This window comes from Papaver somniferum, unplaced genomic scaffold, assembly GCF_003573695.1.
Source record: "Papaver somniferum cultivar HN1 unplaced genomic scaffold, ASM357369v1 unplaced-scaffold_125, whole genome shotgun sequence".
Lineage (NCBI taxonomy): Eukaryota > Viridiplantae > Streptophyta > Magnoliopsida > Ranunculales > Papaveraceae > Papaver > Papaver somniferum.
The window spans coordinates 11000568-11017394 of NW_020621603.1; the positions used below are offsets into that span (position 1 = coordinate 11000568).

Here is a 16827-nt window from a genome sequence, read left to right on the forward strand (position 1 = left end):
ATATCATATGTTAAATACTAACAAGAGGTTGAGCCGGGGCCCTAGTAGCATATGAAAACTAAGAAACCTTAATTAAAAGATTCTCAATTTATTTCGATCCTGGGATTCCCCTTTAGCTATTAAGGAATATCTTTAAACAATTAATGATAAGAGTTACTGCACATGTTCAAAGTATGTCGACATCTTTATTTGCAAGTCCTTTTTCATACTTACAATCTTGGAAACGATTTGCCACACTTCCAAACAAGTTTAGAATTGGTTCGTCTGAATTCCAAGAACTATGTGATTGATTATCCTATCAAATCACCAATTATGGGTTTCACGGTTCTACCAAAACAAGTTCGGTTCTACCTCCATGTGAGTACTGTGCATAGTCACGCTAGTTACCAAAATTCGGTTGACTGGGTACTAGGATCGGCTCCCCACAACTTATGGTAACTACCTGTATTCGGTTGCACATGTCCATAGGATCGGTTCCCCCAAAACTACAAACTTGTTGCACATGTTCATAGGATCGGTTCCCCCATCTACTAAAAACGTGTTGCACCTCTTACAAAGATCGATTCCCTCTTACAAATTTGTTGCATATCTTACAAGGATCGGTTCCCCAATGACTAGATAAAAGTTGCTATTTACAAGACATCGATCATACCATATTGAGTGATTACTTAAGATCGGTTTCACTAATAAAAGTCATACCAATACATAAGTCAGGCCTTGTGAATAGTTTTACCAAGATACATAAACAAGTTTATGAGCGGTTATACTAAACACACATATTGGTAATTCAAAATAGATTTCCAATGAATAACAATACCAATAAGCCTAGCGATCCCTTTCGATTCACAAAACGAGGTTATGAACTTACTTCATTTAAACGAATGTAAAACATTGTTTCCTAGGATGAAATCTTCACTCATACCCATACATAATCATAATAGCATTCATATGATCATGTCGATGTCTTATATACAAAGTTTAATGGTTAATCAATAAACCTCGTATTTTATTCCTTAATACTATATCTAACTAGAGTTTCATACACAGCTTCGCAGTTATGTTTCAATATGCACGACTTGAAAGATACGTTAGGGAAAGAAACAGTTCAAGTCAAATATTACTAACCTCAAGAGGAAGGATGATGTTATCATTGCAGCTCCATACTTCTTCAGATTTTTCAAGTCTTCATGTAATACTTGTAAGTCTCATATCCTAACACTTTCAAGCTAACCTATACGAAGTTGACTCTAGTATATAATCAAGCGACTCTTTAAATGAGTTTTGTTCACTAAAATATGACAACCAAACTTGACATACCTACGCTTGGTGGGGTCAACCGAGCTATGCTCTAACAAAATGTATCATCTAGATAAAAATAAAAAAGGTTAGCCAGAGTTAAGAAACAATGTGTACCGGGAACAATCTGAGGTAGTAATCTTCAGCAGTTAACATGTTGTTCCAAACAAAAAGGTGATGGTTTCCTAGAAGCCAACATACTATCATGGCAGTAGTCTTTCCCTGCAGCTGTTCATTATGGAAGACCAAAAATAAAATAAAATGCAGGAATCAGACACACGGTAAAATATAAGTTGCATTGATAAAGAAAAAAATGTAAGAAAATGTAAACTGATTACGGGCCATTCCCAAGCCATATCACGTCTACTGTTTTTATAGTGTTCATGTTTTTATAAAATTAAATAAAACATAAACTAATCAGGGTAGGATCCATTAACAAAAAATTAAATTACTAGGATAAAGAAGATCTAATAAAGACTTCAATCGTACCCTTTGAGAGGGCTTAAAGGGGCAATTTTGTACGGTATTCTTTTTTTTTCTCGACCTTATTTCTCTTTTTTCTTTCTTGGGTAACCGATTCCCAAATCAGTTTTCTATTTTTTTGTTTTGGTTGTTTTTATTGGGTTGAGGTACCCCCTAAGTACCTCTTATTCAATGAAATTTCTTTTGACCGACTGAAAAAAGAAGTAAAAATAAGACTTCAATTAGAAATAATTAGTCTACAACCAAAAATGAAGTAAAATTACAATGTAAAACAATTAAAAAGTTGAAGAATATGAAAAGTATACCTCAGCTCCTCCACTGGTTACTGGTTTGGCCATTTTATGAAAAGATACAGATATAGAAAAGAAAGTATTAGAGCATTAACGTATACAGTAAAACCTCTGTATAAGAATATCCTAGGGACCATAAAAAAGTATTGTTATATAGAGGTCTGGCTTGAATAGACCAAAAGAAAATTTTCATATGTGTATTTGGGCATATTCATGCATATGCATATATAGGATACACAAAAATGTATCTAAGTATATACAAAAACTATTTAAATGAGGATTTTTTTATTATATTTATGTATTACAAAAGTTGTAATAAAAAAATTCAGATACATCACAATTATCACATCGAAAATTGACAAATGAAATCAAATGAGTATGAAGATATTCGTATTAAGTTGTACACAAAAAATCAAAAAATCCATTTTGAAGCAAAAAGAACTTGTAATATGGTTACAAGAATCTCTTCTTCTTAAACTTTGATGTATGACGAGTGTTATATATTTATATTATGATGGCAATTATTCTTATATGGAGGTACGTTCTTTAAGGAAGGACCAAAAAACCTTATGACTTATTCCAATATAGAGTTTATTCCTAAATATAATTGGCCCAAGTCGGAACGATAAATTTTCATTCTTATATGGAGTTTATTCCTATATGGAGTATTCCTCCGGAGAGGTTTTACTGTATATAAGAAGCCGTGAACATGAAGACCATCCATTAAAGGGATCCGGCATTCCATACACGGAAAAGGAAGATCAAACCAAAACATGTTATCTTGATAACATTTTACGTATATTATTGTCAAAATGCATTTTGATTGTGTATATGATCCTCAAAAATATTATGTAATCCATATAAAATTCATCAAACAGAAGTCAATAGAGAAGAAAACAAACCCTGCAGACAAGATCCCACGATTCTCGCCTCCACTGTTGCATCTAGGGTGAGAGATTGAATTATCGAGAGCTGAAAAGGAGCTCATTGAGAGATTTAATTTACTCAGCAAAGATAATCTGAAGTTCAAGCTTCAGGTTCGTTCATTTTCATTCCTGTTAGAGCACTGCTCGGTCGAACTCGCATGCGTTGCTATCTCAAGCATGTTTTTCAATGTTAGTGATCAAAACTATAAGTCTTCATTTCTAGTCTACTTATAGCTAAGTCTCGGACTAGGATAAAAAGTGTAGTTGTTCTCAAGACTCCATGGCGATCATCATACAAAGACGAAGGACTACTCAAGGATCTTATGGAACTTCATCGACTAAAAGGTATGTGGAGACTTGAACTTATCTATCACTCAAAAGTCAATCTACTCTATATCCTATCTTGAGACAAAAGTCGTATTGCTATACAGACTTTGATTGTACACATTTGCTATTTCGAGCCAAGTTTATCTCGCGTATCTATTTTTCGAAATATGTGTTGGTAAGCTTTCGCTTTGGCTAAGTTCATCTTACTAATCACGAAAGTTATATTAAGTTTCAATTACTTGAAAATGGCTTTGACGAAAAATGGCTTGTGAATAACAATCATATAACGTCCTTTAAGAATGTTTCAATGATTGAAATGAGAGTTTAGAATATATAACCTTGGAAGGATATAAACATTGTGTAGTAACACATATGTGTATAAGTCCTATTCCTTGAACCAAAGTATGTGTACTTTGCTGCTCATGAAAACCGGAACTAAAATCGGCGTACCAGTACGTGCACCATCGGAAGTTCACGTCCCGTGAAAATATGCTGGAGTTTGTGAACTGAAAACAAACTTATTCCGGGTACTTAAGTCCGCGTACCAGTCCGCGTACTTAGGTTGGTTATTTTCTAAAAATGATTATTCGTGAACTTAAACTTATATAAACTAAGGAATGCATAATTGCAAACCGTGGCTATAAAGTTCATGAATTGATTCGAGTGAATCAAATCGTTTTTGCTTCGATTGTGTCTTGGATACTTCTATAAGATCAAAGCAATTGAACAACTCTCTGAGTAGTTCATTTGAGTCATTTGAACTAGTTGTGGTAAAGAAGAATATGGTTGATATGGAAGTGCTCATATGGCTAACCATTTGGTTAACTACTGTTGAACCAACTAAGTGTACATGTTTGGGTACGGTTACACAAACCTAAATAAACGTGCATTTCATTTGTGTGTAACAAGCTAAATTCGATCTAACGGTTGAAAGATATTAGCTGGAATCTAATCAGGTTTTCATCTAACGGTGAATATTGAATGCTTTGTTACTAAGCTAAAATTGATTGCAAACCCTGATTTGAAAGTATATATATATATATATAAAGGAGAACTCTAGCAATTGGGAAACCTAATCCCCGCACCTTCTGTGTGATACTAGTTGTATTAGCTAGAGTCGATTCTTCTTTAACCTTAGGTTTCTTCTCAAGACCCTGTAGGTTAACGACTTGAAGAATTCATTGAGATTGTGAAGCCAAACCCAACTATTTTCTCTGTAGTTGTGTAATCTGATCTTGTTGCTTCTATCGTACTATGTACAATCGTAAGATTGTCTTGAGATTGATTTCTCCGATAGGAAAGATATGAAAGAAGTCACAAACACCTTCGTCTCACTACAAGAAACTTGGCATTAGTGACTACTTTCTTTCCAACTGTAGTCGGTGGAACTCTTCAACGACTACTTTTGGTAGCCAAAAACAGCTCCAGCTGGAAGATATCTCTAACAACCAGTTTTCCAGCAACGACAGTTGGTTTAACTCTTTAGCAACGATGACTTAACAACCGAAATATCATATTTGTTGTTATTATCCTCCAGACACCATGGTTGGGTAACCAAAATGTACCATAGAAGGTATACATCTTTTGTCACTCGTCTTACCCACCGGAAAACCCTGTCGGTAGACACCTACCCCAACCATCATATTGCAAGCGTTGCTAGTATATTTTGACAACTATTGTCTGGAAACTAAAAAGTATAATAGAAGTAATATATTTCTAGCAAGTGCAGTTAGCCACGAGAACTATCTGTCTGTGGACACCTTTACCAACTGTAAAAGTAAGTACATGGCTATTAAACATTGATGAATAACGGGTGAAATTGAATGAGGTTGATAAAACCAACGATATCGAGTGAAATTAAACATAGCCTATAATCTATATTCATATAAATCAAGATAAATTTATGTTCTTTTCCGAAATGATATGTTATTTAATGAAAATTGAATTTGAACCTATATAAGGGAAATTTAGTGAAATTGATTGATGACAGATGAAACTGAATAAGGCCAAAAAAAGATTCGCTATACTTGGATATTTACGTAAGTTGATTCTAAGAAAAATCAATATAATTTTAGAATTCAATCGATGTTATGAAAAATGTTTAGGTATTTACATACCACCGCTTGTCATATTCTGCTTTGGTTGTATTTTAGAATTTAGTGAAAATTATCGAATTCATCTCTCATTGTTCTAATTCATTGCTATATGTATTCGTACATTTATATAATTGAAAGTCAATAAAAATGTCCATAGTTATTCTCATTTGTGTACTAATATTCTTTGGGTTTTTAGCTTATCAAAGGTTGATGAATAAACCGAATGCACCAGTTCATTTTAGCACAAAAAGAACCACACACTTTTCTCAATCCGTATGAGTCTCAAACGAAATTTTAAAATTGTCCTGAATTTTATTTAATCCATATGACCATTATTATCCACCGTTCAAAGTTCTATACAAAACCCCTAGGTTTCCTTTTCAACTTCAATTTTACCCTTTATCTCTTCCTCGTTTTAATTATCTCGAACCCTAACTCACAGCGGCTTCCTTCACTCCCCACCACTGAATCCCTCTCTCTATCTCGCTCTTTGCAAAGGATCAATCTCTGAATCACTCTTTCTATCTCACTCTTTTTAGGAAACAAGGTGGTTATCTTTTCGAGTTTGCTCATTTCTTTTATTTTTCAGGTTTCAGACATTTGATGGAAATCATAATATTTTCTCTTGTTTTTATCTTGATTCTCCATCCAAGATGAGTTTTTTTTCATTTTCTCTTCAAATCTCATCTGTGTTTCTTTGGATATTTATGTCTTAATATAAGAAATCTGATTATTTGTTTTGGATGACTGCAACAGGACATTGAAGAGAGGAGAAAGTTGTGAACATCTATACATTACTCGAGATTTTAATTTTTGTTTTTTTTTGTTATTTAACTGATTTTTAGGTTTTTTTTCTTTCGAGTTGGGGTTTTGTTAATTGTCAACCAAGATTTCAACTCTAATGATCATTGAAGGGTTGAAATTGGTTTTTATTTCAAAAATTTCTCTATCATTGAACGCTAAAGCATTTTAATATTGGAATAATGGGTTATTGAAGAACAATTTGAATTTTATGTTTTCTCATTTTCTATTGATGATGTTTATGAGTTGTAGAGTATGAAGCATTATGCTAAATTTTCCTTTAATATTTTAATTGGTTTCTATCTTTTTTGAATTCGTTTCTATTTTGGTTAAATGATTAAATTGTTTAATTTTCTTAATTTTAATCACCTGTTAGGGTTTAGATTTTTATAATGGATATTTGCAATTGGTGTTTATCTAGGATAACTGCTTGCTACTTATTATCTGCCTTTCATGTTTGTATTTAAAATTGGTGTTTACCTTAAGGTAGAACCTGTCTGAATAGGCAAAACGGATTTCATTAAGTCAGGTATACTTTCGGTTTTGCGTGATTTGGAAATTAGGTTTGCAAAATAGAAAGTTCGAGATGTCGACATAATGAGTAATGACCTCTTCTACTAGGATGAAATCTTAATAGGAACCCAAATCTGCAAACGCTCGTCATATTATTTTTAGTGATCTCTTTTTCCAAATCGGGATCTTCACAGAAATCATAAACCAACCAATGTTCGTCATATTATCCTTAATGACGTCTTACTCTAAGTCGGAATATCTACTGGAACTCTAAATCTATTATCATTGGACTTAGAAATTGTATCTAGTCGTAAATTAATGAAAATTATTGAATTCATTTCTCATTCTTCTAATATGATTTATACTTATTTATATTGCAACTTATGCATAATCGAAGGTCGATAACAACAACAAAATTTCTTCGGAGTTTTGACATCTGAGCTAGATACGAAAATGGTAAATCTTCCATTTTTCTTCTTTTACCTTTTTCTTTTGTCACTTTATGGCTGCCTTATAGTTCTCCCTTACTGATTCACTAATTTGATTTTTATTTTTACATTTTACAGCCTTCCATATGTCATTCATGGTCGAGAATAAGCTCGGTAAAAAGATGAGACTAAGCAGACCCATCCCTATCTGGATCTGTATGAAATTGATAACACCATCAGGTTTGTGTTATTTTTTCTCTTTAATCTCATCTTTCTAGTCAGACCTGTTCTTGTTTATACTTTTTTCCCTTAATTTTCTATTTTGCATTGATTTTCTTTTGTTTCCATTAATATCTCGTTTGCAATTTGGCTTTGATTTTCAAAGTTTCAAGAATTTCCTAGTTTTCAATTCCTATTACTGACTTAGGAGTTTTATAATTTATGATGCAGATAAATGAAGGTTCCTGGTGTTTTCAACTGTAGTAACCAAGAAACTAATTGAAGGAGTGGATAAGAACCTATGCATCATTCAAACCTGAGAACAACTACAACGTTGATGGCTTCATGTGTGAGTTATGTATGTATTTATAATTGATTTGAGATATTTGAAAAGCACCATATTTCCAATTTAGATATGATCATGAAGCTTTTCCTTAGTTCCTTTTTTTGTGTTTCATGTTTATATGGTGTTTTTGATTCTGGGTTTTTGTGTTTTTGTTTAATCGGAATATAAAAATATGGGAATATATGATTTTTGTCTATGTGTATTGCTGATTGGGGTTCAATTGTTGATTGAATTGCTTGCTTCTTATTAAAGCTTTATATGTTTTGTCGAATGTGTTTAATCTAAAATTGTAGATGTTTTTGAAGCTTTTCGTATTTCAAAAAGTAAAGATCTTTTTTTCCTTAGGACAACTCCTATGGTATGGAGGTAAAATCATCCATAACTTAAGGAGTATCCACAAATATGTGGACCCTCAAGAAAGAGTGGAGCTAAAACCCGCCATGGTGAAAAACCAAAAAGATTAATCCATCCGGTCAGCAGGTGGCCGGATTGAAAAATATGACATTTTGCAACAGATATAACTGTTTCTAATTTGAGAAAAACACTTAATTGAATCAGTAACTCTTATAAACGTTCCAAACATGTCATATTTTTATTCCCGTGATGCTAAACTGAATCAGCAACCTTTATATCCGTCATTAATAAATTCCAGTTAGAAAATAAAAAACTTCATCCGGTCTGAATGACCGGATGAGAATAAAAAAAATAAAAAAATATTGATCCGAACACTTAGTGTCCGGATGGGATATCCGGTCATCCAATGACCAGATGGAGTCTCCACAACACCCTCCACTGATTTGAGGAGTACCCTCTTGACCTCACGAACATATGGATGTTAAAAACATCCATAATAACATTTTTTGGTCCATAAGATTTGGACTATTACAAAGATATGGATGATTTTTTTGCTCCACATGAGTTGTCCTTATAGTTTGTCATTTTTGTTTGTGTGCAAAAGTACTTTACTTGTAATGACTTGTTTCTCAATTCGGTCTTTGATTGGGAACTTTACGTCAATGTGTAGTGATGGAGGGTATTTTAAATCAATTCAGATCTTTCCATCCAAAAATCCTAACAGTTCTTGAACAGGGAGGCTTACTTCAGATATGTGGCATCCGAATGGTTAGTAGTGGTCATCTTTTGTTTGATTTCTCAAATATTGTTTTTAATATGACTAATTTATTGTTTGCTCCTGGTGATGACAATAACAACTGGTCTTGTGCTTTGTGGATTTGTTGTCATTTTGTTGGTGAGATTTTAGGGATTTTTTTTTGTTGATTTAGGCTTGCAACAATTCCCCTACTAATCACTTTTAGGCTCGCAGTAAATTTATATTTGAATGATATCAATTGTAGCCTTTGTTTTCTGTTTTGATTGAGTGATAATGCAGCATTAGTTTCAAGTAGCTATGTCTTACTCTTGTTGATCTCTCAATTTTTTTTTTCCAGGTCCGATCTTCTTTTTGGTTTTAATTCACAGGGATTGCTGCTTCCACTGGATAGAAAGCTATGATATAGTAAACCCATCAGTATTTTGGGTTTTGGTTTATCACTATACTAGTTTGCAAATGTTGGTTGCTTTAGTTCTTTTGAAGGTAAATCATTTGAGCTTATTTCAGTCAATAAATACCTGATTGTGAATTTCAGTCAATCATTTGAGCTTTATTATTCCTGATTGTGAATTTTTGTGATATACCTGCTCAAGTATTGTAGTGTGCTGCATTAATGTTTAAGTGTTGATTTTATTTTGATATACAGAGTGACTTGGTTTGATTTGTACTGCAGATGCTATGCATGTATTCATCCTTACGCTGTCAACTGCAGGAAGAAGAAGTGTGGACACAAAAACCATATGATTCCCGTTTGATGGTTTGTGGATTTCCGATATCTTAGATTGTCTCTTTCAGATGTTATTATTGTGCAAAATTTGAGCACTGAGAAATATTTATTTTGCCTATTGCAGGTATCAGACACCTTCAATTATGCCGTTTTGATCAAGATGGATGTTCTGATCTTGAGTATAGGAGGTCCTAGTTACTCAGATCTTCCTCCTGTTGAGAAGGTCAAAAATTCATGGATTGTTGCTTAAAGTTATCTAATTATCATTTTGGAATGACCTTGATAAACTTGGTTGCTTGTTTTGATTTCGGTAAGGCTGGACATTGTTACATATTCTTTACTCTTGCTTGTGTAAGTTTTCCCAGAAACTAATTACATTGATTCTTGTTTGCTGGAAGTAGTGGATACTGTTAATTGTATGAGCCACTTTGGTGGGAAGGAATGATAACAAGTAAGTCTATGTTTACTCACTTCGACTACAATGAGTTCTATGGGGGGAGTTGTTTTATGGTTTTAATGTTTCCTTGTATAAGTTTTGCTCACTGAATGTATGAGAAACATATTATCTTCTACATTTTACCATGAAAATCTAAAAATGGTGAACTGAAACCAGCTTAGGTAATAGTCTAATGGTCTTTTGTTCATCTTCGTGTAGGAAAGTAGGTTTTAGGGGTTTTATCTTATGTTTTTGGAGCTTGGTGGCCATGTGACAGAAGGATTTCTATTCTTCTTTTTTATTGTTGTGAAATTAGGTATATGTTGGAGTAACTTAAGCTTTCTTGTTGTACAGGTTCACTTTCCTTCTTTTTCTATGCTTAATTTACGATGATACGTCCCCACCCTGCAGGTACTTCAAATACATTTTTGCTTTTATTAATGACCACCAGCTCTAAAATTTCTAAATGAAGAACCCTAAGCTGATTAAATGTGTAGTCCAAACTTTCATCTTGCAAAACACTAAGAAGTTCTAAACACAAACAAATCATTGTGGGGAAAATTTATCTAAAAAGAGATTGGAATTTGGTGATTTGCATATTGTTTTTCCTGTTGTAATTTGTGAATGCACTTTTTCGAACCCAACTTGTACAAGTGACTATCATGTTGTTAATAACGTAATTTAAATATCTGCAGGAATTGATAATTTAAATGCCTGCGGGAGCTGAATCATCCTCTGATTCTTGGTCACAGCAAGAAGATATCTGACTGGAGTTGGCTGTTACGGTAATTGATCTTTCTTTCTTATTTGAACTTCTGGTTCTTAACTCATGGTAATCCTTTGAGATAATATTTTTAACTCTTTGTTCTTACGGACACAGAAAAATATACCCCTTTCAATTATGGCCGTGGTTGTTCAAAGTGGGTAATGAAATGAGTTCTTTTAAGCTTTGCCACGGTTACATATTCTCAACCCATGTGATACTGCGATAAAATGAATGTTTCTTTATGATTACACTGACACTTCAAACAGTTATAACCGATAACTTTTATTTGTATTTGATTTGGTATTTCTACATTTCAGCAATACATAGGGTTGCTTAAAAACCTTATTGCAATTTACTTCACAGGATGCTGGAATTCTTAAAAAGCTTGCTCCTACAATTGGTATCGCTGTGGACCACAGCGTAGAAACAAGTCATTGGAAGGGCTCCAAACCATTTTCTAACGTCTTAAGACATACTAGGCCAAGCTCGTTTTCTTCCCAAGAGATGCAGGCAAATTCAAGGCAAATTTTTATCTGCCTCTTTATGTACAGCAAATATTTGCGTTTTCCTGCATTTTATATGCTATCGTTCCGGTGCCTTTTTTAGGAGCTTCTGTTTAGGCTCAACAATTCATACATGATGTAAACCATTCCTTGGAATCTATTTTTCCTTTCTACTATATTAATTCTCATTTATTTTTCCTTTCTTTCCCTTCTGATTCCTGTATGTTTCAGAAATAAAGGAAAATAATTCGTAAAATTAATTTGCAAATGGATGCGTCACCTTATATTGCAATCTGATCATTATTGTTGTTATTGCTCTTGTTGGGAATACTCAAGTTGGAGATGCTCACTCCAGTTCAAAGTGTTCCTTCAGAAACCTTTGATCCAATCATTGCCGCAGTGAGAGCTTCGTTAAGTAAATATTGATGTGGTTTTTATGTTGTTGTAAAAGTAGTAGTAAAGTTGTCGTTCACTCAGACTTGTGAAGATTCGATTTTAGATTCAAACTCAATAGAAAACTCAAGAAGTTGTTATCAAGATTATAAAAAGCACTGAGACTCAGGATTCCACCATTAACCAATTAAGCGATTTAATCTAATCAATATTCATGCAATTCTTTACGTTTAAAGTGATTCTAATTTATTGCCTCTTGTAGATTTTTGAAGTAACAATTGTAAACACCAAGCATGAAACATCAAAAGTCTTAAACTAAGCATGTTCCATCAAAACGAATCACAATCATTCAATAAAAATCAATTTTCCAATACTAGTTCTATGCAAATAATCATAAAAGAAATTGCAAAAATTAATTAAAATAGAAATATACCACTTTTCATGGAACAATGGCTTCCTCCGTCGCCTCAGCTAAGGGGTTTAGCTCCTCATGGTAGAAACACGCTCAAAAGAATTTTGCATTGCTCAAAAATGTGTTTTTATTGAATAAATATGAGAAAAATAATAAAAGCAGCTCAACAGCAACGTTTATATTTGTTGCAGATTGAGTGTTACAGAGATATTAAGACTGCTGGATTACGACTGTATTTTTTTGCTGTTGATATGCGACAGTTCTATGCGACTGACTTTGACAGGCCTTTGTTCTTCGTCTTCTCCTTCAGCAGCAGAACCCAGTTTCCTGCAACTTCGATTTCTCGGCTCTGTGGTGTTCTAAACTTCCCCTAAAGTCTCGATACCTTTTGTGGAACTCTCCTCAACTATTTATACACCACAGATGAGAAAATAACTCGATTAAATCCCTTTTCCTTCTCCTCAAGTCTCGGCCTTTTTTATTTCCTTGTTGACGGGTCTCTTAGTTGTTGTTTTTTTTTCTTTACGCGGCTTCAGAATTTCCAAAACTCTCCCTGACTCGATAGATATGAATCCAGCAAAATATCTTCTCCTATTCCCCACGTAGTTGCCATATTTGAATATCCAGGGAACCCGTAAACCTACCAACTTCCTGTTTTATCGAGTCCTCATTATCCAACCCAAATAAGTCGAATTAAAACACCATACCAGGCATGTTTAGTCAATTAGAGTCCATATGTACTAGATCCGGTGATTGAATCTCATTCAGTCACGTCCAATTTCGAATCCAAACTCTACCAGTCGCATGAAAACATTTTCCCGCCAATTTCTTTAGTTTGAAACGTAGAAGATGATTTCCCCTTATCCTGCTAATGGGTGCGAAAAGCAAGTGGCCACCCCTTAGTAATTTAGGTGCCCCTTATCCAAACTGAGAGTCCGAATAGTAATTTTCTCCCACGGGCGCAAACACCACTTTTCGAGGCAATTTCTCCGCAAAAGCTTATTTCTCCAAAAACACCTACAAAGACACAAAAAGCCATCATAAATACAAAATCGAGCGCTAACAATATATACAATTGAGATTATATCAGACACAAAAATGTGTCTATCAAATATCCCCAAACTTACTATTTGCTAGTCCTCGAGCAAAAATAAAATAAAATCCTAACTTACTGACGCAGGCATCGTCGATTGTATTTAACGTATGCAATAAGCCTTTAAACCGCTAGGTGGCCCTAGTGGCCGAGTTATAGTCTCGGGAGGGCTTACCAGAGATATACCCACAAAACCTTTACTCCAGACCCTAACTATCTACGCAGAACCTTGGAAGGCACTAAAGAATCTCCTTGGTTGGCATACTTATTGACTACAAGAGGAAGTACCCTGATGCGAAATTTCAATTGATGTACACGAGTTTGCACTCAAGCATACTAAAATTCATATATAAGTGACAGAGCTCTACTCAGATAGTCGCACTATGGACATCAATATCCAGAGTCAAAACTAATCACATGGATAGATCAAGATGATGGATATAGAAAAACATATATGGTTTTGATGTTTACTAAGTGAACGGCGTTTCCCATATCTGTCAGAAGGCCTCCGCCAAAATGAACCTATCCTAATGGATTGAGATACCGGTCTGACTAATATCAACACAACTGGCATATACAAGGGAACCAGTGATCGATAATCCTAATTCTAGTTCAACACAACTGGCATATACAAGGGAACTAGTGGTCGACTTTATTCACTGAATTTTTTTATTTTTATTTTTCAGCTTTTTCGTTTCATTCATTTTTTTTTTGATCCGTTTGGTCTAATTGGTCTGGTCTTTTTTTTCGTTTTCTTTGTAACTCAATCACTCTAATTCACCCTAGCATTGGTAACAACTTGAATCGTGGGCCCCACCTATCACTTAGAGAAACATGGTTTAAAAACAAAATAAAATAAAAATAGAAGTGAAAAGGACTCAACGAGATATGGTGAAACTATCATGTTATTTCTAACACCTGAGCTCTGTGCTTTTATGAATAGACTCTTCTAGATGTTTCAATCTAATCAGATTGGTTCCTCAACTCCTACGATCAAAATGCTTCCATCCACTTAGATTAGTTAATGCAATCCTCAATAGGCATAAATTTCTAGGTTCTGGAGTTTATTTATTCATACTGCAACTAAAAAGTTTCTCCCATACCCCCAAACTTAAATCTAACATTGTCCTAAATGTTCTAAGATAAAATTAAAAGCATGAACAAGGAGAAACTGTTACCATTTGAAGCAAAAGAGATAAGGAAAGATATTACCATGTTGCATGAGATTGGGTTACCTCCCAAAAAGTGCTAAATTTAAAGTCTTCAGCCAGACGTCAAATACCACAAAATGGCTAATTACCTTTCAAATCATATATCAATAGTCGAAACAACTGTGGGTCAACAAAAGCAAATAAAATTGCCACAATTATCAGACAACTGCACCAAATCAGAAAAATGAACAGACATAGCACATCCTCATCCAAGGTTTCCTGCAAGACAACTGGGTTTTTCTGTTGTGCCCATTTGGGCTTCATATGAGTGTCTTGACAAATTGACTCATTCAAACAACAAGTCTTTAGAAATTTCCTCCTGGACAATATCAAGAGGATCCGGTTGCAGAGTCGGAAGTGACTCAAGTAATATCTCAGGTACACTAGGCTCGAATCCCAAGTTAGGGACTTCTAATGGAGATAATTGACCATTACTACCCCCAAACTTAGGGTAGTCAGTATTCTCGGACAAACCTCTAACTATTGCTTGAATTTCTGGATCCTCGGAGTCTTTAAAATAATCAAGAGCTTCTTCTAGTTCAAAAGTTTGGTCACCTAACTGACTTAAGAGAATTTCCTCATCAAGTTCATCTAAGGAATCACCAAATAAAGTGTCGTCCCAATTATCCTGAGTTAGATCCTGAACTAAAGTGTTAATCATATTCACTTCCTCTGAATCGTCAAAAGGTTGTCTACTAACATTAAAGACATTTAGTTCAGTGGTCATATTACCAAAGGAGATGTTCATAAGTCTGGTCCTACAGTTGATGACAGCGTTAGCTGTGGCTAAAAATGGGCGACCTAAAATCACCGGCATTTGAGCACTAGGATCCTGAACAGGCTGAGTATCTAGAACAACGAAATCCACTGGATAAATAAATTTATCAACCTCAATCAAAACATCCTCTATGACACCACGAGGTACTTTGACAGACCTATCAGCTTATTGCAATGTCATTTTAGTCGGTTTCAACTTACCAAGACCTAGCTGGTTGTATACATGATAAGGGAGTAATTTCACACTAGCTCCTAAGTCAAGCAATGCCTTATCTACTGAATAATTACCGATCACACAAGATTGGTGGGGCATCCAGGGTCTTTATACTTAGGGGTTGTTTGGTTCAGAAGGATTGAACTTACCTGACCATCTAAAAAGGCTTTCTTATGGACATTAAGCTTACACTTTCGTGTACAAAGGTCCTTAAGTAACTTGGCATAAGCAGGCATTTGCCTAATTGCTTCTAATAAAGGGATGTTAATGTTTACCTGCTTAAATATCTCTAATATTCCGTTGAAAGTCGACTCTCTCTTTGTTGGAGCTAACAACTGTGGATATGGGGATTTGGGTACAAAATGAGACCTGTCGGGAACCACATTGGCATCACTAGAAATTTTATCGGTTTCTTCAGTTAGTGGCTCCTTTTGGGGATCATCTTGGGAACTAGAAGGTGGATCTACAGTATGTTTACTATTAGGCTTGGCTACCCTATTGTCTACCGTTTTACCACTCCTAAGGGTTGTGACAGAATTCACTTGATTAAATGATTTTGCACCTACTTCATGAACTCCTCTAGGGTTGGGGGTAGTCTGACTATGGAGCCTTCTGTTATCTCTATCACTTAAGGTCTTAGCTATTTGGCCGACTTGAAGTTCTAGCTTAGCAAGGCTCTGAGCATTAGTTTGAAAGTTCTGTTTGGTTTCCTGCTGAAAACTAATTTGGCTCTGTGCTAATATATCCTGAGTTTTTGCTAACATCTTAATAGATTCCTCTAAGCTAGTCGTTTTATTTTCTGGGCCTGATGAATTCTTGGTGTAACCAAAATCTGGGAGAGCATTAGAATTACTAAACTTACCTAGACTCTGGCCCTTAGACCATGAAAGGTTCGGATGGTTTCTACAACCAAGACTATAGGTTTCTGAATATGGGTCAAACTTCTGACGGTTATCAAACCTAGTGTTATTATAGAGAGCATTGGCTTGCTCTTCATTATTCTGGCCTTCCCAAAAAGGCTCTATTCTACCACTAGTATGACCCAATTCTAAGGCTTCTAACCTTTTTGCTATAGCAGCAATTTTGGCATCTGATTCATAACCTCCTTCTACCCTATTAACGTTTCCTCTACCTAGAAGAATTGTTTTCTTGGGTTCCCTACTATATTCCCATTGCTTGGTCTTTTCGGCGATTTCATTCAAAAAATTTAATCGCCGCATCAACAGTTTGGTTTTCAAAACCACCAATGCATAGAGACTCAACCATGGTTGTTGTCGAATAATCTAAACCCTCATAAAGGATTTGAACTAGCCTAACCTTTTCTAAACCATGATGAGGACATTGGGCTAATAAGTCATTGAACCTTTCCAAATACCTATACAAAAACTCTCCCTCCTGTTGAGAAAATGTGCAGATTTGCGTCCTAATAGACCATGTTTTGTGCCTAGGTAAAAACTTG

At 34.7% G+C, this 16827-nt stretch overlaps 2 long non-coding RNA genes across 2 annotated transcripts; both read left to right on the forward strand.

Annotated features, from left to right (window-relative positions):
* Positions 1–8775: 8775 nt before the first annotated feature.
* LOC113331187 lies at positions 8776–9993 on the forward strand. The gene is made up of 4 exons (XR_003350758.1): positions 8776–8847; positions 9174–9319; positions 9510–9593; positions 9688–9993. It is a non-coding gene; the product is annotated as an uncharacterized LOC113331187 (long non-coding RNA).
* Positions 9994–10091: 98 nt separating this feature from the next.
* On the forward strand, positions 10092–11374 carry LOC113331188. Its single transcript, XR_003350759.1, has 3 exons — positions 10092–10410; positions 10695–10784; positions 11129–11374. It is a non-coding gene; the product is annotated as an uncharacterized LOC113331188 (long non-coding RNA).
* Positions 11375–16827: the final 5453 nt, after the last annotated feature.